Genomic DNA, 21,684 nt, shown 5'->3' on the forward strand with positions numbered 1-21,684 from the left:
TGTAGATAAATGACTGAGTTATTTAAATGGAAATGGGCAGCAATTAGTAATTGGGAATAGATTTTGGTCAGAAGTAAAACGGAAACATTGCTGTAATTAAAAAATTTTCTGTCCTGCTTTATTAATTTTTGTCTAACCTAACGTCATCACGACATTCTTATGGCTTGTTTTTTAAGAGGTCATTTGTTTTTGTGTGTGTAAGCTCTTACATTTTATTTTTTCTAGCTTTATCGAGGTGTAATTGACAAATAAAATGGTCTATATTGAAGGTACGGAACGTGGTGATTTGATATACATATGCACTATGAAATGATTACCACAATGAAGTTAGCACATCCATCACGGCACACAGTTATTTTTGTGTGTGTGCTGAGAACACGTAAGATCTACTCTTAGGAAATTTCAAGTATACAAAACTGTATTAACTATTGTTACTATACTGTTCATTAGATCCCCAAAACTTACGCATCTTGTCACTGAAAGGTTGTAGCATTTAACCAACATCTCCCCATTTCCCCCACACCTGAGCCCCTGGCAACTACCATTCTGCACTTGGATTCTATGAGTTTGACTTTTCCTATCTGCCCTTTATTATTCTGAGGTACTGTTCTTCTATACTTATTTTGTTGAAAGTTTTTATTGTGAAAGGCCATTCACATTATTTCAAATGATTTTGATGATATTCAAATGATTTTCCTGCATCCACTGAGATGGTCATATGATTGTAATCCTACACTCTGTTGATGTGGTATATGCCTCTTACTGATTTGCATATGTCGAACCACTCCTGCATCCCAGGGATAAGTCCTACTTCACCACGGTGTGTGAACATTTCACTGTGCAGTTCCATTCGGTTTGCTGATATATGAGGGTTTTTCTGTCTATTTTCATCACAGCGATTGGGCTGTAATTTTCTTTTTGTGTAGTGTCCTTGTCTGGATTTGATGTCAGAGTAATGCTGGCCTCATAGAATAAGCTGGAAAGTGTTTTCTCCTCTTCCATTTTTTGGAAGAGTTTGAGGAAAACTGGCATTATTTCTTTAAATGTTTCATAGCATTCAGCAGTGAAGCCATCAGGTCTTGGGCTTTTCTTTGTTGGAAATTTCTTGATGAATGATTTAATCTCTTTCTCATTGATCTGTTAAAATTTTAAATTTCTTCATGACCTAGTCTGGGTAGGTTGCATGTTCCTAGGAATTTATCCATTATATTCTGGATTATGCACTGTGTTGGCATACACTTATTCATAATAATCTCATAGTACTTTGTATTTCTGTTGTAGCAGTTGTAATGTCTTCTTTTTCATTTATAATTTTGGTTGAGTCCTCTCTTTTTTGTTGGTTAGCTAAAAGTTTGTCAATTGTTTGTATTTTCAAAAGTCCGATTTTTAGTTTTGTCGAGTTTTTAGATCGTTTTTTTTTTTCTCTGTATTTTTACTCTAATCTTTATTATTTCCTTCTTCCTGCTAACTTTGGGCTTAGTTTTTTCTTTTTGTAGTTCCTTCAGGTGCAAAGTTAGGTCTTTATTTAAGATCCTCCTTTTAATTTTTTTAATGTAGGACTTTATCGGTGTAAACTTTCATCTTTGAACTACTTTTGCGGAACTCCGTAAGCTTTGGTATGTTGTATTTCCGTTTTAATCTGCTGTAAGATTTTTTTTTTTTTTTTTTTTTTACTTTTTATTTATTTTTTCAAGTGGGTTAAGTGAGCCTTTATTAGAATGTTGTAGCAGTTGTGTTTGAAGGAGGCAGGCCTACAAATTAAGGATTTTAAATTAAAGTCCCTAACTGCATCAACAGAAAAACAGGACTGGAGCTGCACTGGGGGACAGAGGGACCCAGTTCTCACATGGACGTACACCTGTGCATGGACACCAGACGCCCTCACTATGCATGGAGCTGGACCAGTTGGCGGTAGACACAGAACGACTTCTGCCTTTCATCGTGGAACTGGTTTTTATTTATTTATTTATTATTTTTTATGAAGGCTATGGGAAGCAGAAAGAAGCAGCAAGTACACGTGCTCCCCACCCAGGTAGTAGAGGATGAGGTATGTGGCAGAGAAGAGACAGCCCCTGAGAAAGCGTAAGGGAAAGCCACGTCCTTGGGAAAGAGCCAGGTATGCGCAAGAATATTAAGAGAACATTTGTAGAAGACGCAGAGAGGGGACAGACGGGGACAGACGGGGCCTCCGAAGTGAAAGAAAAGATGGGAAAAAGGGCTGTGGAGAGCCTGACGACGGCGATGGCAGCCGGTCAAAGGGCCCCCCGGTTCTAGGCGGGCACGCAGCGCTCGGCGGGACCCCGTCAGCCTCCCTCTCACGGCGGACAGAAGAGGATCAGGCCACACGCGAAGCAGCTTCCCGCGAGTCTAGCCCTCGCCAGGCGGAGGGACTGCAACCCCCCTCTCCCCACCGTCTCTGATCTTGCGTGACCAGTGCTCATGTCCCCAAGGGGGTGCACCTGTGCCTGGAGACACTGCCATACCAGGCCGATGCGTGGACTGGACGGAGCAAGCTCCCGTTCCATGTCCCTGCTCCCAAAATCCATTTAATATACTGTCCTCCGATACAGGACGTATCAGACATTAAACTGATAAGAATAGATACTACACATGATCTTGGCCAAAAGGCCGAGAAGCGATGTGGAACTGGTTTTTAGAGAGTGGGAGGGGAAAGAAAGAAAAAAAAAAAAAAAAAAAAACCCAAAACTAAAAGAGGACCTGATCCTTTACAAAACATTTCTGTAGACACTAAAGGGGGTGGGGTAGGGGGAGGAAGTGTGAAAGCGAGCCCTGCCAGCAACCTCAGCTTTAAGGAAAGGCTCTAGCTAGCTAGACCCAAACAGAAATCCTCAGTCTGGGGGAGCAGCTCACCGCACACCTGGACTGCGCCTCCCAGCCCAGACGCAACTGTGCGAGGTCACCAGAGAGCAACGCAGGCCAGGGTGGCCTAAGACTGTGTCCATCAAAATGAATAGGAAAAGAAAAGGAAAAAAAAAAAATACAGTAAACCACCACCAGTAGCCGCACAAGAAAAAACCACACAGCAACCCTCCCCTCCGACTTCCTGGCCAGGCTTCAGGGCGTCGCTGCGGATTCTCTCCTCCCTCCGTTGTGGGCAGCGCGCAGCTTCTGGGATCCCTACTCTCTGGCCGGGTCTGGATTTCAGTTTGTTCTTCAGTTCAGCCTGGGGGGTTGGGGGGTCTCAGGAAGGCGCAGCAAGGGAGGCTTTCTGGCAGGAGCGAGGCTGCGCTGGCGCTTCCTGCCTCTGCCACTCGTAAGGTTCATGTAGCCGCGGCCGCCCACGCTCCAGCGCACGGGGGCGGCCGGGACTACGTGTGCACAACAGAGACCCCGGGTCTGCTCGGTTTACTTTTAACTCCATCATCATGAGGTGCTTAAAGAAACCAAAAATCTTTCAACCTACAGTTTGCCATGAAGAGACCCAGCCACAGATTGGGGACCGAAGACAGGGAAAAACAAAAACAAAAGGAAACGCCCTGCTGGAGTCAGGAGCCCCGAGGAACCAGCCTTGCTCAGACATGTCACGGTGTCCACGGTGAGCCTCCCTTGCGCCCTGCTGGGGGCAAAAGAAGGCGGCCTGGGGCAGAACCAGCCCCGGAGGTCCACTTGACTGCTGGTGTTAGGCAAAGTAACGGGAAAGAGATCGAGGAAGAAAGCCCCGTGGAAAGGTCCCCCAGTTGTAATCCTCATCCGCCTGTGAAGCAGCATCTCCCAGCCGCGAAGAGACTTTGCAGCCAAGAATCGAGGTGTCGCTTGTGCAGAACGGCCGTCACTCACTCTGTAGGGTGAGCACAGTGGAGGGCGGCACAGTGTGTCCTTCTAGACCGGGGCCAGGTAACAGTGAGGAGGGAGCCTGTCCTCCACCGGTCCTGGCTGGCACTATCCCACGTGGCTGACTGGAGGGTGGAGCGTGGCGGGATCACGTCAAGGACGTACTCTCGCTGGCGGTCCACGGCCGAGGACGTCTTGGGTACTGCCAAACTCTGGGGACAAACGCAAGGGTACTGGGTGTTCAGGGACGTCTTCTTCCAGGTGGAGGCGGTGCTGCCCCTTCCGGCGCTCAAGGCTCTCTTGGAATGTCTGCCAGTCCTCCTGACCAGGGCCGTGCCCGAGGCCGTATTTTGCAGTTTGGGGGCTGGGTAAACGTGTACAGGACACCATGGGTCATCGTGCCTGAGCCCCAGGACAGCTGGCTGGAGGCCAGTAGCATAGCTCTGTTACTCGAGTCGCGAGCCTCTCCTGAGCCGAGCACCAACTTACAGTGGGGTTTTATGAGCTGCTTCAGTGTGGGTGCAGCGCGGTGGCAGGCGCGGCGTCCTGCTGCAGGAGGCGCTGCTTGATCGCACGCTCCCGCTGTAGCGCCTTCACAAAGGTGGCCTTGAGCCAGCTAGTGCCCTCCACCTTGAGCGCCTGTTCTCGCACATGATGGCCCCGCCCTTGCGGCTTGCAAAGGCCATCTTGCAGTGCACGCACATGGAAGGTTCCTGGGACAGCACAAGGGCGGCCAACATCCGGCTTGCTTGCGTCTCCAGTAGGTTCTGCACCACTTCCTCCAGGCCAACTAGGTAGACGAACTTCTTGGCAGCACTGGGCAGGAAATTTATCTCTGGGGTGAGGGGCTTGGGAGGGGGAATCTCAAGCAGCATCTTCTCTAGCTGTTTGCACAGCCCGAGCTCGGCGGCCACCTCTTGGCTGCCTGGAGACTCAGTGGAGGTGATCATGGAGGCCACGCTGGTGGAGGTGGAGTTGGTCTGAGCGGAGTTGGTCGTGAACCCTTTAATGACGCTGAGGAGGGCTGCAGGATGTTGATGAGCAGAATGGTGTTGGGGACGTTGGCGACACGGATGAGTCCTTGCTCGATGACTCGCTATCCCTGAATTTGAACTCTGGGCACGGACACCCTGGGGTCCAGGAGGAGGGGCAGTGCCCCATGCTAGAATGTTGTCTGATGTTGTGGATTTGCTGTGATCCCCTGACGAGTGGGGCCATGACCACCTGTGAGGTCACCTGCAGCACCAGCACTGAGGATGCCTGCTGCCCTTCCCGGACCAGCAGAAGTGGGATCATGCTGTCCGGCATTCAAGTTGAAGAGGTCAGAAGTGACGGCTTGCTAGCAGGAATGTTTTGGGTGCCCTGCACAAGCAGAGGACGGGTGGTCATGGTCCTCCCAGTGGAGCCTGTGGGCTTCTGGGCAGTGGCTTCCTTCTGCATTTGACACTGTGGCAAGTTTTTCAACAAGATGAGTTTTGCTTCCTCTGATCTTAATTCTTCTATCAGTTGCTTGATCATCCTTTCTCATTCTTCAGGACTACTTTTGATGAGGGCCTCATTGCTTGTTTCCATCAAGGCCAGTGCCACTAGCCACATAAGGCAACCTTCGGCCGCACAACTGGAGACCAGCATTGGTGTTACAACCTGAGACATGCACAGCAGGTCGATGAGCCTGGCCTGAGGCCCCCAAAACACTAGAGGGCTCTGAAAGGCAAGGTCACCTGTCCACACTAGCTCATCAGCGCCCTTGCTGTAAGACTTAAATATAACTTATTATATATATTTAAGGTCTACAACATGATGCTTTGATATGCCTAGAAATAGTGAAAAGATTACTATAGTAAAGCAAATGAACATATCTCACATCCCCATTTTGTGCGTGTGTGTGTGTGTGTGTGTGTGTGTGTGTGGGTGGGTAGAGCACCTAAAATCTACTCTTTTAGCAAAATTACCAAGTACGGTAGAATATTAAGTATAGCTCTCATGTTGGACATTAGATCTCTAGACTTCTCATCCTACATATCTGCTACTTTGTATCAGCTTTGTTATCAGGTTAAAATAGACTGTTATTACTATAATATATTTCACACAAGACACTTGGTAATCACAAATAAAATATTTATAGAAGTTACATTAAAGAAAAAAAATACAACTCCTCCCCCCACACACAAAGGAGGACAGGAAGAGAGAAACAGAGGAGCAAGAGAACTATAAGAGAAACAGAAAACAGATAACAAAATGGCAATAGTAAATCCTAGCCTATCAGTAATTACTTTAAATGTAAATGGACTAAACTCTCCAATAAAAAGATACAGAGTGGCTGAACGAATAAAAAACAAAAGTCAAAGATTCATCTGTGTGTTGTTCTCAAGAACTCCCTTTAGATTCACATACATACAGAGGCTAAAAGTGAAGAGAAGGAAAAAAATATTTCATGCAAATAGCGATCAGAAGAGAGCAGGAGTGGCTATACTAGTATTAGACAGAGTAGACTTTAAGTCAAACACTTTTTCTAGATAAAAAAGAAGATTATTATGTAATGATAGAAAGGGTCAATTCAACAGGAATACATCAAAATTGTAAATCCATATGCACTCAACATCAGAGAATCTAAGTATGTAAAAAAATTGACAAATCTGAAAGGAGAAATTAAACAATACAATAATAGTAGGACTCTTCAATACCACATTTACAATCACGGATAAAATGTCCAGTCAGAAAAATTAATAAAGAAACAGCAAACTTGAACAACACTATAGAACAAATGTACCTAACAGACATATATAGAACTTTTCACCCAAAAGCGGCATAGTAAATTAATTCTTAAGCACACGTGAACATTCCCCAGGATATATCACATATTAGAACAAGAAAACAAGCCTTAACAAACTTTAGAATTCAATTTATAGCACATATCTTTTATGACTATAATGGAATAAAACTACAAATCAATAACAGCAAGAAAATGGCAACATTAATAAATATGTGGAAACTAAAAAACACACTCTTGAACAACAACTGTGTCAAACATAAAATCAAAGGAAGTTTAAAAATATCTTGGAAACATAAGAAAATGAATACACAATTTACTAAAACTTACAGTATGCAAAAAAGCAGTCCTAAGAGGGAAGCTTTTAGCAATAAAAGCCTACGTTAAAAACAGAAGAAAAATCTCACATAAACTAACTCTATACCTCAAAGAACCAGAGAAAGAACAAACTAAACCCAAAGTTAGCAAAAGGAAGAAAGTCGTAAAGATCAGAATAGAAATGAATCAAATAGAAAACAGAAAAACTATATAAAAATAAATCAACTGAAGTAAGAAGTTTTTTTTAAATAGCCAAAATCAAGAAAAGCTTAGCTAGACTAACCAAGGAAAAGAACCCTCAAAATCAGAAATGAAAGAGAAAACTTTTCAATGGATGTCTCAGAAATAAAAAGGTTCACAAGGGACTATTATTAGCAATTATGGAACAAATAATTGGATAACTTAGAAGAAATGACCAAATTCCTGGGAACATAAAACTAACCAAGACTGAATCAAGAAGAAATACAAAGCGTGAACAAACCAATAACAAATAAAAAGATTGAAACAGTAGCCAAAAGCTTCCCAGCAAAGAAAAGGTCAGTGCCAGATGGATTGATGGCTGAATTCTATGACACATTTAAAGAAAAATTAATACTAATCCTTTTTAAACTACTAAAAAATAGAGGTAGAAGGAATATTTCCAAACTCATTTTAGATGGCTAGCATTATCCTGATACCAAAGCCAGACAAAGACACCACCGGCAAAAAAACTACAGGTCACTCTCTCTGATGAACATAGATGCAATGAACATGACGCAATGGGATTTATCCCTGGTATGCAATGCTGTTTTAACATACCGAATTCAATCAATGTGATACACCACATTAACAGAACGAAAGATAAAAACCACATGATTATCTCAATTAATGCAGAAAATATATTTGAGTAAGTTCAACTTCCATTCATGATAACAACGCTCAACAAAATAGTTATAGAAGGAAATTTCTTCCACATAAAGGTCATTTATGAAGAGCCCACAGCTAATATCATAATCAATGGGGAAAAACTGTGAGCTTTTCCTCTAAGACTTGGTACAAGGCAAGGATTCCCATTCTCACCACTTCTATTCAACATAGTACCAGAAGTACTAGCACGAGCAATCTGACAACAACAAAAAGGCATCCAAATTGGACAAGAAAAAGTTAAATGGTCCATTTCCAGATGACATGATTTCATATGTACAAAACCCGAAATAGCCCATGTAAAAAATGTTAGAACTAACAAATTCAGTTATGTTGCAGGATACAAAATCAACATACAATCTTTAAGTCCCTGCTGATATTGACAATAAATTTCCACTGACTATATTTACAATATTCAAATTTGTGTATTAGTAAAATTGTTGGCTGTTTGTTTTAAGTTTACTATTTCTATTACATACCTGAGCTTGCTCCAAAGGGGATCGGAACATGCTATTGTAACATATGCCATAAGGATTAATTTGAGCTAAAGGCATTTAAGACTCAACAGATGCAGGAAGAGTTCTATCCTCTTTTAGGCTTTTTCTGCCTTAAAGGCAAGACATGAGTTGCCCTTTAAGGAAGGTGCCCCCTTTATACCAGAGAAAGAAGAGATACTATTCTCACTGAAGACCGAGAGCCAACACCAAGGTGAGTAAGCATAAACAGATGTCAATAAAGTAGCCCATATCTTTCATTACTTCACCCATGTATTTCCATCCATCCTAGTCACGTGAAGCCTATTAAAAAACAACTTGACAAACACTTTAAAGATTTAATTGGCATTTCTAGAATCATTTCAAAGTTAACTTACTTACACAGTTAACATACCCAGGACTTCCTTATGGTGGCTCAGGTGTTGTTCCTGTGAATCTTCTGATTTTGGGGGGAACTGGCCCACTGCTAATTTGGTTTCATGGCATTTAGCTAAAGTATCTCCATTCTTGTTTACTGAGTCCAAATAATGGACTCCCATAAACTTTGCTTAATTAAATCCAAACCCTTTTTCCTTCATTAAAAAGGTAAATAAGCCCCTGAATCTACCCTTGAATTCTAACAAGATATTGTTGTGAACCCCAGTGCATGTAAATAATGAAAGATATATGCTTAGAAAAATAAAGAATCAATATACAAAAATTAGTTGCATTTCTTTGTACTAACAATGATCTATATGAAAGGAGAACAACCCCATTTATGATAGCATCAAAGAATAAAATACTTAGGAATAAATTTAACCAAAGTGGTGGAAGATCTGTACACTAAAAACTATAAAACAATGATGAAAGAAATTGAGGAAGACACAAAGAAATTTTCGTGGATTGGAGAATAAATATTATTCAAATATCCATAGTATTTAAAGGTAATCTCTATCCAAATGCAAACTCTATCAAAAGTCCAGTGGCATTTTTTTTGCAGAAATAGAAAAAACTCTCAAGTGTGTATGAAATCACAAAAGATCTCAAATAGCCTTCCTAATCTTGAGAAGGAATAAAATTTTAGGAATAAAAAAGTTAGCCACTTTATGATTTCAAATTATATTACAAAGTTATAATAATCCAAACAGTATGGCGGTGGCATAAAATTAGACACACAGACCGATGGAACAGGATAGAGAACTCAGAAATAAACCCAAGTATGATATGGTGAACTAATTTTTGAGAAGGGTGCCAAGATCATACAATGGGAAAGGATAGTCTCTTCAATAAATGGTTCTGGGAAAATTGGATATGCACATGGAAGGGAATGAAATTGAACCGTTATCTTACACCATTCACAAAAATTAAGTTAAAATGGATTAAAGACTTAAATGTAACACCAGAAACCATGAAACTTTTTGAAGAAAACACAGGGAAAAATCTCCATGACAATGGCCTTAGCAGCGATTTTTTGGCTATGACACCAAAAGCTCAAGTTACAGAAGCAAAAATAGACAAATGGGATTATATCAATCTGAAATCTTCTGTGCAGCAGAGGAAACAATCAACAACATGAATAGGCAGCCTAAAGATTGGGAGAAATCATTTGTGAATCATATATCTGATTAGGGGTTAATATGCAAAATATATATAGAACTCATATAACTTGTTAGCAACACCAAAACAAAGAAACAAAACAACCCTGTTTTTAAAATGTTCAATGCATCTGAATAGACATATTTCTAAAGAAGGCATACAGATGGCCAGTAGGTATATGATAAAATGCTCAACATCACTAATTATCATGGAAATTCAAATCAAAACCAAAATGAGATCACCTCATACCTGTTAAAATGGCTATTATCCAAATGACAAGAGATAAGCATTAGGGTGTGGAGTAAAGGGAACCCTTGCACGCTATTGGTAGGAATGTAAATTAGTACAGCCATTGTAGGCAACATTATGAAGGTTCCTCAAAACATTTAAAATAGAACTACCATATGATCCAGAAATTCCTTCTTTGGGTGTTTACCCAAGGGAAATGAATTCAGTGCCTTGAAGAGGTATCGGTACTCCCATGTTCACTGCAGTATTATTCACAATAGCCAAGGTATGTAAACAACATAAATGTCCATAGATGGATATGTAGTAAAGAAAGTGTGACATGCACACACGGGGATATTATCTAGCTTTAAAGGAGAAGATAATCTTTCCATTTGCAACCACATGGGCGAACATTAGGTTAAGTGACATAAGCCATACACAGAAAGACAAATACTGCGAAATCGCACTTATGTGTGGAATCTAAAAAATTCATATACGTGTAAGCAGAGAATAAAATAGTGGTTACCAGGGGCAGGAATGTGGGGACAATGAGGAGATGTTGGCCAAAGTGTGCAATGTCATAGTTATGTAGGATGAGTAAGTCTAGAGAATTAATGTAGAATATAATAACTATAGCTAGTAATACTGTATTGTGTACTGGAAATTTGCTACGAGTATAGTTTTCAGGTGCTCTCAATACACACATGCGCACACATACGCACACATGCACGCACACACGGTAACTATGCAAGGAGAACGATATGTTAATTTGTTTGACTGTAGTAATCATTTCATTATATATATATATATCAAAACTTCACGTTGTACACCTTAAATACATATAATTGTTATTATAAAGTCAAAAGATTAACTCAAAATAGATTAGAGGTCTTAATGTAAAAGTGACAATTCTAAAATTCTTAGAAGAAAACATAGTTCTGAATCTTCATGGTGTTGTAGTAGGCAATGGTTTCTTAGATATAACTGCAACCGCACAAGCAACAAAAAAATAGAGAAATACGACTTCATCAGTTATTAAATACTTCTGTGCTTCCCAGCTTATAATCTATAAAGTAGGAAGACATCCCACAAACTGTGAGAAAAATTTTGCTAATCTTATATCTGATAAGGGAATTGTATCTAGAATGTATACGAACATCTATAACTCAATAATTAAAAGGTAAATATCCTGAAATAAGTAAAATATTTAAATAGACATTATTCCCAGAAAAATGGCCAATAGGCACATGAAAAGACAATCAATATCACTAATTATCAGTGAAATACAAATCCAATCCAAAATGAGATACCACTTCACACTCACCTGTATGACTATAATAATAAAGAAAGACAGGCAATAACAAGCGTTGGCAAGGAAGTGGAGAAATTGGAGCCCTCATATGTTGCTGGTAGGAAGGTAAGTAGTGCATCCAGTTTGGAGAAAGAGTCTGGCAGTTCCTCAAATTTAACATAGAGTTTCCTTACGGCCTACCAACTTGACGCCTCTGTACATTCCCAAGAGAACTGAAAACAAATGTCCACACACAGATTTGTACAAGAATGTTTATAGTAACGTTATTCATAACAGCCAAAGACCAAAAAGTGCAAACAACCTAAATGCCCATCAACTGAATGAATAAATAAAAGGTATGGTATCCATTCAAGGAAATATTATTTGGCTATAAAATATGAAGTACTGATAAATGCTACAACATGTGTTAACCTTTAAAACATTATGCTAAGTGAAAGAAGCCAGATATAAAGGCCACATATTGTATGTTCCCATTTATATGATTGTTCAGAATAAAAAATTCATAGAGAAATGAAGTCAATGAATGGTTACCAGTGGCTGGGGATGGAGGGAGTGTGGATTGGGTTCTAATGGGCACTGAGTTTGTTTTTATGTTCATAAATCTGTCCTCAAATTGCATACTGATGATGTTTTCACAACTTTGGCATATACTAAAAACGACTAAATTGCATACTTTTACATGGTGACATTTATGTTATGTTTATCTTCATAAAAATGAGGCATATTCAGTTATAGTTAATACTAAAACATTTTATAAACCATAAAATTTTAGCACAAAATTATAGAGAAGAAATTAAAACATTCCCATAAAAATAGAAACTGAGAAGAGTTATTACTATCAGACCTGTCCTATAAGAAATAGTAAAGGAAGTTCTCCAGGCTGAAATGAAAGGACAGTCAGTATTACTCAAATCCACATGAAGAAGTAAAGGTCATCAGTAAAGGTAACTGTACAGATAAACATTTTATACACACACACACATTTTTGTTTACCTCCTTTTCTCCTATTTGATTTAAAAGAAAACTTTGTAATTCAATAATTATAAATCTGTGTTGATGGGCATACAATGCATAAAGATGTAGTGTTTGTGTTAATAACCACATAAAGGGAGGGGGTATGAAGCAAAGATTTTGTGTCCTATTCAATAGTTCTGTAACAAGTAAAGGAATTGAATTAGTAATCAAAATCTATCTATAAAGCAAAGACCAGAATCAGATGGCTATACTTGTAAATTATTCCAAACATTAAAAAAAATACTAATGCCAATTCTATCCAATTTTCTTAACAAAACAGAAGAGGAGGAAACACTTCTCAATTCATCTTATAAAGCCAGTATTAGTCTGATACCAAAAAGAGATAAAGTTACTGCAAGATAATAAGAATCTTTCTATGAACTTTTTGAAGTAATCTTGTACGTTCTGTCCTTTCTGTCAGTTGTCTCTTCACTCTGTTAATTGTTTCCTTTTCCTTGCAAAAGCTTTTTTATTTGATGTCATTCCATTTGTCTGTTTTTGCATTTATTACTTCTGCTTTTCGGCTCATATCCAAAAAGTCATTGCCCAGACCAATAGCGGTTTCCCCGTATGTTTTGTTCTAGTAGTTTTTACCGTTTCGGGTCTTACGTTTAACTCTTCAGTCTATTTTGAGTTGATTTTTGTATATGGTGTGAGATAACGGTCTAATTGTATTCTTCTGTATGTGGATATCAGATTTTTCTAACATCAGTTATTGAAGAGACGGTCTTTCCCCATTATGTGTTCTTGGCATCCTTGTTGAAAAATCAATTGATTATAAACGTGTAGATTTATTTCTGGGCATTCTGTTCTGTTCCATTGGTCTATGCATCTGTTTTTATGCCATTACCATGCTGTTTTGATTACTATAGCTTTGTAGTATACTTTGAAATCAGGTAGTGTAATGCCTCCACCATCATTTTTCATTTTATTGTTATAACATTTCCATTTTATTATGAGTTAATGTTGTTAATCTCCTACTGTGTTCATTTTTTAATGCTTTTTAAAATTGAAATATTGTAGTTGTACATATTTATGGGATACATATGTATGTTGTATAATGATCAAATCATGGTGTATAATGTATACACCAATTCATGCATTTATTATTTCTTTAAAATGAAAACATTCAAATACCTTTCTTCTAGCTATTTTGTAATATACAATATCTTACTATTAACCATGGTCACCCTACTGTGCAATACAAAAACAGAACTTATTCCTCCTATCTAACTGTAACTTCGTACCCATTGGACAACTTCTCTCCATCCTCCTCTCTCTCCTCCCCTCGCCAGTCTCTGGTAACAACTGTTCTACTCTCTGCTTCTAAGATATCAACTCCTCTTTTTCTTTCTCTTCTTCTGTTCTTTAGATTCCACATATGAGTGGGATCATGTAGTATTTGTCTTTCTGTGTCTGGCTTATTTTACTTAATATCATGTCCTTCAGGTTCATCCATATTGTTGCAGATGATATTTTTTTTAAAATGACATTTTAAAAAATGGCTTAATAGTATTCTATTGTGCATGTATAGCACATTTTCTTTATCCATTCATCCATCATTGGACACTTGTGTTGATTCCATATCTTGGCTATTGTGAAGAGTGCTGCAATAAACATGGGACAGCAGATATCTCTTTAACATACGTTCTATTTTTAATTTTTTAAGGAAGCATCATACTGTTTTTTTTAAATAGTGATTGCACTAATTTACAATCCCACCAACAGTATTTGTTTCCTCTTCTCCACATCCTCGCCAATACTTGTCTTTTGACCTTCGATAATAGCATTTCTAACAGGAGTGAGATGGTATCTCATTATGTTTTTATTTCACATTTACCTGAGCTATTTCTCATGTACTTGCTGGCCATTTGAATGTCTTCATTTCAGAAACATCTATTAAAGTTTGTTGACCATTTTTTAAATCAGATTTATTTATTTATTTTGCTTTTAAGTTAAGTTCCTTATATAGTCTGGATATTAACACTTTTATGTATAGTTTGCAAATATTTTCTCTGACTCTGTAAGTTGTCTTTTCACTCTAACATTTCCTTTGTTCTGCAAAACTTTTTAGTTGAATGTAATCCCATTTGTCTATTTTTGCTTTCTTTCCTGTTCTTTTGATGTCTTTTTTCAAAATTCCTTGCCTGGCCCAATGTTGTGAAGCATTTCCCCTATGTTTTCTTCTAGCAGTTTTATCGTTTTGCAATTTACATTGAAGTCATAAACCGATTTTGAGTTGATTTTTGTATATGGTCTGAGGTAGGGGTCTATTATCTTTCTCCTAAATATGGATATCCAATTTTCCCAGCATCATTTATTGAAGAAACTGTCTTTTCTGCAGTGTGTGTCTTGGCACATACATCAGTTGCCTGTATGTATGTGAATTTATTCTCAGGTTCTCTATAAAGTTTCAGTGGTCTATGTCTTTATGTGAGTACCACATTGTTTTGATTACTATAACTTTGTAGTATACTCATACTGTGAAGTCAGATAGTGTGATGCTTCTACATTCTTTTCCCTCAACATTGCATTGGTAGATGCTGAGCAAAAAATAAATAAATAAATAAAGCTGGAGGCATAACACTACCTGACTTTAAACTATACTACAAAGCTATAATAACCAAAACAGCATGGTACTGGCATCTAAACAGACACACTGATGAATGGAATAGAATAGAGAATCCAGAAATCAACCCACACACCTACAGCCATCTGATCTTTGACAAAGGCACCAAGCCTATACACTTGGGAAGAGAATGCCTCTTCAGCAAATGGTGCTGGGATATCCATATGCAGGAGAGTGAAACTAGACCCACACCTCTCATCATATACTCAAGTCAACTCAAAATGGATTAAAGATTTAAATATGCACCCTGAAACAATAAAACTTCTTAAAGAAAACATAGGAGAAACACTTCAGGAAGTAGGACTGGACACAGACTTCATGAATATGACCCCAAAAGCACGGGCAACCAAAGGAAAAATAAACAAATGGGATTATAGCAAACTAAAAAGCTTCTGCACAGCAAAAAAACAAACAAACAAAAAAAAAACAATTAATATAGTTAGAAGAAAACCAACAGAGTAAGAGAAAATATTTGCAAAATAAACATCTGACAAAGGATTAATATCCAGAATATACAAGGAACTCAAACAACTTTACAAGAAAAAAAAAAACAAGCAACCCAATTAAAAAATGGGCAAAGGAGCTAAATAGGCATTTCTCTAAGGAAGACATATGAATGGCCAACCGACAAATGAAAAAATGCTCAACATCACTCAGCATTCAGGAAATGCAAAGAAAAACCACACTGAGATACCATCTAACCCCAGTTAGGATGTCTAATATCCAAAAGACTGTCAATGATAAATGTTGGTGAGGTTGCAGAGAAAAAGGAACTCTCATACATTGCTGGTGGGACTGCAAAATGGTGCAGCCTCTATGGAAAATGGTATGGAGGTTCCTCAAACAATTGCAGATAGATCTACCATATGACCCAGCTATCCCACTGCTGGGCATATACCCAGAGGAATGGAAATCGTCAAGTCGAAGGTATACCCGTTCCTCAATGTTCATCGCAGCACTCTTTACAATAGCTGAAAGTTGGAACCAGCCCAAATGTCCATCATCAGATGAGTGGATATAGGAAAATGTGGTATATCTACACAATAGAATACTACTCAGTTATAAAAAGGAATGAAATACTGCCATTTGCAATGACATGGATGGACCTGGGGAGAATTATATTAAGTGAAACAAGTCAGGCACAGAAAGAGAAATGTCACATGTTCTCACTTATTTGTGGGAGCTAAAAATAAATTAATAAATACTGAAAAAAACTGGGGGGGAGGAGGGAAGAAGACATAACAATCACAATTCCTTGAAATTGATACAACAAGCAAACAGAAAGGACATTGTTGGGAGGGAGGGGGGAGAGGGAAGCAGGAGCGAGTTTTCAGTAATGGGCCACAATAATCAACCACATTGTATATTGACAAAATAAAATAAAATAAAATAAAATAAAATAAAATAAATAAGTGATTGAGCAGGGAATCCAAGAAAAACAAAATCCCTTTCTCTCCACATCTTCTTCACCAAGACTTGGAATTATTAAACTTTTTACCTGATGTATGGAAAGAAATTTGTTTTAAAATGCTTTTTATTACTCACTGCTGTTTGTAGGTTCCTTTTCATATGTGTACCGTCTATCTCGGTTGCCTTTTCTATGATTGATTATTAACTCATTTTTCACAGCTCACTTCCACTGCTCATTTTCCTGTTAAATTGTTTAGCCTCTCTATTTTAATTCGTAATATACACAAATATACATATTTCTAATATATCAAGGGCAGAATTCACACTTTTTCTCAAAATAGCCTTGATTATTTCCATATGGATTTTAAGAGTTGTCAATTTCCATGAATTCCATGTAAGAAAATTGTAAAGATTGCATAGAAATATATCTAATTATGGAGTATTGGGGAGAATATAAACAACTTGGTGAAACAGATTCTTCCCTTCTAAGAACATTGTATATCTCTGCAATCATTTGGGTTTTCTATTTTCTTTGGAAAAAATTTCTGATTGACTCCAAAAGATCTAAAATGAGTACTTGCTTAATTTGCTTAAGATTTAGAATTGCTTAGTATTTGCTCAGAATGTCCTTTTCCAATGCTTAATGTTGAAATTCTTTGTTGTGTTTAGGTTTAAATAAAATCTACTTTCTAACTACTTAAAAAAAAAAAAAAGAAATGTTGTTAAAAGATCTGAATAGACAGTCTCCAAAGAAGACATACAAATGGCCAATAAGCCCATGAAAAAAGTGCTCAACATCATTATTCATTAGGGAAATGTAAATCAAAACCACAATGAGATACTACTTCACAGTAGCTAGGATGGATATAATGAAAAAAATGAACCATAACAAGTGTTGAGATGATGTGGAGAAATTAGAACCCTAAAAGAAGAAAAAAGATTGCATTGGTAGTCTTTTTTTTTCTTTTCTGTAGTTCCATAGGAATTTTAGGATTTATTTCTATTTCTGTGAAAAATTTCATTGGAATTTTGATAGGAATTTCATGGAATCTGTAGATTAGTTTGAGCAGTATGGACATTTTAGCAATATTAATTTTTTCACTCCATGAACACAGGACATCTTTCCAATAATTTTTGTCTTCTTCAATTTCTTTTATCAATATTTCATAGTTTTAACTGTATCAATTCTTCACCTCCTTGGTTAAATGTATTCCTAAGTATTTAATGTTTTTGTTGGCTGTTGCAAAAGGGATTTTTGAAAAATTTTTATTGGAGAGTTCATTTTTAGTGTACAGAATCACTACTGATTTTTGTATGATTTGTATCCTGCAAGATGTTGAATACATGTTGGAAAACGTTCTAACAGTTTTCTATTGGAGTCTTTAGTGTTTACTATGTATGAAACATATGTTGTTCCTAACCTTAGGAAAAAAGCTTTCAATTTTTCACTGTTGAGTATGATGATAGCTGTGAGCTTGTTATATATGGCAAACAGAAGATATCCAGCATCAAATCCATACTTATTTTAAGCTGAATCATCAGAAAATGGAGACAAAACCGGAGGTATGCCAGTTGAATTGTGTTACTTTCTTTGATAACACTATCCTTTCCTGTCAAATCTGTGCCAACTCAAGATGTTGCAAGTGATCGTTTTCTAGTTAGTAGATTGTGAACAGAAGGGATGTACCCGGTGCATATAAAAGTCTACCATGTGATATTCTCCATTCTCTTTATCCCTTCCAAGTGGCTGGAACACAGAGAACTAGAGTGGTGGTAAAAACCATTTGTTGAAGTTGGCAAGGCCCCCATCCCTCTGGTAATCATCCATCAATCCTTGTAATAATTCAGGGGAATGATTAAAATGAATATGGTGGCTGCTGACTGGAACTCTGGCCCTCAACCAAAGTGGTAAGGAGCTTTCTTGTTTTGAAGCCACTGAATATCCGGGGTTTGTTTATTTATTTATTTGTTTTAGCAGCTTGGCCTACCATTAGTAACTACCGTATTCCAGAGGTAATCTGGATAAGTAACATTTCTGCATAAAATCACACAGATTTTAGGAAAATTAAATGATCAAATTGAAATAGTTAAAGAAAATACATACATGAACCTAGGACTAAAAGTTTGGATGTGATTGTGCCTCTCTCTTTGTCTCTCTCTCACACACAGACACATTGTAAAGCTGTGGTGTAGACAGGGGAAAAGCTGGTTCAATTTTTCTCTATTTTTCTTATCTTCACATCCTCTCTTGAAAGTTATGTTTACTAATGTTTATATATTTAAAGACAAAGATATGCGCTTAGAAATGGAACTGAAAAATTTAACCACTGTGTTTGTACAAATGAATGAACCTTAAAAATTAGTGTTCAACGGACAAACTTCTTAAAAATAATTTTCTACTTAGAACGTGCTGTGGAGTGAATTGTGTCACCCAAGGTCCATGTATTAGAAACTTAACCCCAATGTGACAGTGTTAAGAGGGTGAGAAATCCTATTATGGTAATTGAAAGTTGGGACCTTGAAGAGATGATTAGATTCTAAGGACCATGCCCTGGTAAATGGATTAATAAGTTGATTGTTTAATGGTGGTCATGGGCACCCTGGTTCTGAGGGCTTTAAAAGCAGCGGTGAGGAGTTAGCTCTGCTCTGCCATTCCCGCTGCGTGACACCCTGCATTGCTGTAAAGCCGCCACCAAAGAAGGCCTTCGCCAGATGTGTTCCCTGGACTTCGGACTCCCTCGCCTCAGAAACTATAAGCAATACATATTGGCTCTTTGCAAATTATCCCGTTCCAGGTATTTTTGTTATAAGCAACAGAAATGGACTAATACAAAAAGGTAACTTTTAAGCGGAAAAACAATTTTAATATGTGTAATTGACACCATAAAACTTTCAAAATAGAATGTATGTTGAGATTTGACCAGATAGATTACATGCATATAAAATATATTTACGTGAAAAGCAGATATTATGACCTTTTGTTACAAGATGAATAATACCAACCACACACGGGAAAAACTTTTTGAAGATTATTATGTCTTGAAACCTCATACTTTAAAAAGGAGGTTAATATTTTTTTTCTGTCTTTACCATGTATGATTGTAATGGGGATGGTGTACCCCATGCTTTTTATAATATAAGATAATTTAAAATATTTATAATTTTGAAATGCCCTCCGTTCAAGAACCTTTTAAACATTAAAATCTATTAAGACTAGCATTACAGTGTGACAATATGTGTAATATAATCCCAAGTAATGTTTCAACTAGATTAAAATAATTTGTGTTTTTACTTTAAATATAATTGTCTCTTTTGTCTTTGTGATGATAACCCATTTATCCAAAAATTGGGATAGAGGTTTCAAATACATGTTGATGCAAAAATTCAGATGTCTGAATCAAAGCTAAAATTGTTCTGTTACGACTATTACACTTACCTTTCTTTATAAATCTCAAGTAACGTTATTTAAGTTGATTGTAATGTCCAAGCAAAGGTTCACAACTGGGATGCATTAAAATCTAAATAAGTAATATTAAATTACTTTCAAAAACTATTATAAAATTGTGTAGATCTATTGAATTGTTCTAGTGCTATCCTCTAGTAAACCAGGGTCCCTTGGGGAGTAGTTGATTTTTGTGATGCAAACGGGAATGTGCAAGCTGAACCTATATGTCTTGTTGTTTTTAAATAGTCTAGGAGTACGAGACCAACTGCCAAACTGTGACATATGATCATCGAAGAGAGAATTATTATATTAAATTAAAACCAGACAAGTCTATGAAATGCCAAGAGTCTATAATGTACTCAAAGGGGAAAATTATTATTTCTTCCTTTTCAAATGACTAGTACTATACTCAGCTGATTTTATGAGGAGAAGATGACAGACTGATATCACAGTTTGTTGAGGCATTCCGTATACAGGTATGAAAAACCAACCAATCGACCTATATGAACCGTGCCATGTTCTACAGTGTGAAGATTAGAGCCACATCAAAAATGGTGTCATATATCCCTGCCTAAGGCCATAGCTAGTCCTGTTCAGAACCTAAACTGAAATAAAGAACGTGCTTTACTGGATGTAAGATCCCGAGTTGTCATATCATAGTGCCTTGTACAGCATAACACCTCAGGGAGAGATTTGTGAGTATTTCTGACAGGGCAACAGTTAGCACAGGACCCAACTAGAACCTTTTTCAGCCCCAACTTCACTTTCAGTCTCCTCATAATCAAATAAAACTAGCATTTTTAGAAACGAATGTACTCGTAATTGCTCTCATGACAGGTAAAAACAATGTTCTAGGGCATAACCACTATGAATTTACCTGTGTATAACAATCACCCTAGAGGTTGCTGGTTTGTGTCAGTGAATCTCAGAATTAAAAAATGCCATTCCAAAGGGAAGGATAAGAGACTTTGGCAATGCAGAGAGAAAGGGGCTAGCTACAACTGAGTGAATAGGTTAATCTTCATGAAATTGATCAGCTTTCATCTGCTCCCTGCTAATGTCTTTTTGTTTCACAAGTTCAAGGACTTAAAAGCAGTGCTACCATCTTTATGGCGGATCAGTATGTGAGAGATTTAAATATCTAAATGTGTGTCTGTGCCAATATTCCCCATAGTTCTAAAGAAATATTCCCATGATGCAGCAACTTTCACTTGGTGTGATAATATGTCATTTGAAAATTCTGAGTAAAAGCTACCTTAACTGTAGTAAGTATGGGAGCTAACAAAGTTTTCTGAGTGAGGAAAGACAGGGCTTATGTATACTACAGATGACTAATAGCACAGACAACTCCTCAGACCAAATGACAAGAAAAAAATGTAAAATCTCAATATTATTTTATCCAGCAAAAAGGAGTATGTGACATTATTAATGAATCATGGCACATATACATTAAAAATAATTCAGAACTTATCCATAATACCAGTGGTCTTCAAAAAGGTCATGGGAAAGTTTGTATTATCATTTAATTTCATTTTTCAATGAACTTTTTGAAGTACTCTTGTATAACCACTCATAGTAATATAGAAGCCTTCATATTGTATGAGCCTAGTATTGGTATAATTAGTCTGGGGCAATATGTTAAAAGACTAAGAACTAAAATTGTTCCAAGTAACAAAATTATACTAAAAACGATTTTCGCTTTACATCTAAAAAATGATGATTAAAAGTGACTAACTATACCTATCAAAACAAATAAAAAACATCCTAAAATACATTAAAAACTTAAATGTTTTC

The 21,684-nt window shown here is 37.5% G+C and overlaps 1 non-coding gene and 1 pseudogene across 1 annotated transcript; both read right to left on the minus strand.

The window, feature by feature from the left end:
- Nucleotides 1-2,448: 2,448 nt before the first annotated feature.
- On the minus strand, nucleotides 2,449-2,640 carry LOC134368852 (U2 spliceosomal RNA). The gene has a single exon (XR_010022542.1). It is a non-coding gene; the product is annotated as a U2 spliceosomal RNA (small nuclear RNA).
- A 534-nt stretch (nucleotides 2,641-3,174) lies between these two features.
- Nucleotides 3,175-5,367, minus strand: LOC134368362 (transcriptional repressor p66-alpha-like; annotated as a pseudogene).
- Between the last annotated feature and the right edge of the window lie 16,317 nt (nucleotides 5,368-21,684).

The sequence above is a fragment of the Cynocephalus volans genome, chromosome X (genome assembly GCF_027409185.1).
Source record: "Cynocephalus volans isolate mCynVol1 chromosome X, mCynVol1.pri, whole genome shotgun sequence".
In the NCBI taxonomy this organism is placed as follows: domain Eukaryota; kingdom Metazoa; phylum Chordata; class Mammalia; order Dermoptera; family Cynocephalidae; genus Cynocephalus; species Cynocephalus volans.